The following is a 1,379-nucleotide window of genomic DNA, read 5'->3' on the forward strand; positions in this document are numbered from 1 at the left end:
TTAATCGAAAAAATAATCGCCCGATGAATCGATTATTGAAATAATCGTTAGTTGCAGCCCTACTGCTGAGCATCAAAATGTTATTCACTAACATGTTTTAAACACTGAATTACCACTGGAATAAAAAACTAAAAAACTTTTCAACAAACAGTTGACCAAAAGAACCAAACAGAAATCTAACCTCTCTTTCTCTCAAGCGTGTTTATCTGGAAATGACAGATATTGATTGCTCTAGAGTGCAATTTTTATCATCATTACTTTTTTATTTTGCTTTTTTTTTTTTTTAATCTTCTTCTCTCCAGCTTTCTGTAGCCACCCTTGCACGCCCTGACAGCCCCCACTTTGAAAAACACTGGCCTAGGGCTGGGCCATATCATATCGTTCACGATAATACCGGTAAAAAAAGCTTGCCAGGGCAAAAAAATGATGATATGATAATTTCACGACGCAATACGTCAGGGCGCCCGCCCCTTTAGCAGAACAGAGCGCGCCAAACGACCAAACCGAACTGTGCACCCCCCCCCTCCACCTGTCAGTACTGGCGTAACACTAATTAGTTGTGCGCAATAGTAGCTAGCTAAAAAGCTAAAAACAAACAACGTGCTGCTCAGCTGTCTCTATCCAGCTCTAAACTGCAGGTACAAAACACGCACAGCTAAACTGTCTCTTGGTTCCACAGTCCATGGAGCCAGAACAGAGTCAGGTGATCAAAGTCAGGTGATCAAAGTCAGGTGATCAGAGACAGAGCATCAGAGAAATGAATCATTCCTGCAGGAACAGATGAAGCTGAAACACCACAAGCTTCAGGGTCAGCTGATCAACTTGTTCTGGAAGTTATAGCTCATTTAAAAACATTTTCTTGTAGGTTACATTTATGATCAACAGATCTTAAGCTTCATTTTATTTTATTTAGTTATTTTGGGAAACTTCACCTGCACTTTAGTTTTTGTGGTGGATTTATTGAACTATATTTTGTGCAGACTTTTTCGATCTAAATAACAGAAGGATCATTTTTATTTTACAAACTGGATTCCAAAAAAGTTGGGACACTAAACAAATTGTGAATAAAAACTGAATGCAATGATGTGGAGATGGCAAATGTCAATATTTTATTCGTAATATAGATGACAGATCAAAAGTTTAATCTGAATAAATGTAACATATTAAATGACAAATATGTTGATTCAAAATTTCAGTGTCAACAAATCCCAAAAAAGTTGGGACAAGTAGCAATCAGTGGCTGGAAAAAGGAAATTGAGCATATAACGAACAGCTGGAAGACCAACACTAATTAGGTCAATTGACAACATGATTGGGTATATAAAGAGCTTCTCAGAGTGTCAGTGTCTCTCAGAAGCCAAGATGGTAAGAGGATCACC

The 1,379-nt window shown here is 37.9% G+C and overlaps 2 protein-coding genes across 2 annotated transcripts in view; one reads left to right on the top strand and one right to left on the bottom strand.

Annotated features, from left to right (window-relative positions):
* The window catches only part of LOC119411476 (alpha-2-macroglobulin-like protein 1), a 670,820-nt gene that overhangs the window by 312,512 nt on the left and 356,929 nt on the right, over nucleotides 1-1,379 (top strand). The window lies entirely within an intron of this gene.
* The window catches only part of LOC119410477 (coatomer subunit delta), a 27,532-nt gene that overhangs the window by 20,059 nt on the left and 6,094 nt on the right, over nucleotides 1-1,379 (bottom strand). The gene's annotated exons all lie outside the window — the stretch shown is intronic.

The sequence above is a fragment of the Nematolebias whitei genome, chromosome 6 (assembly GCF_014905685.2).
Source record: "Nematolebias whitei isolate Nwh7 chromosome 6, NemWhi1, whole genome shotgun sequence".
Taxonomy (NCBI): Eukaryota; Metazoa; Chordata; class Actinopteri; order Cyprinodontiformes; family Rivulidae; genus Nematolebias; species Nematolebias whitei.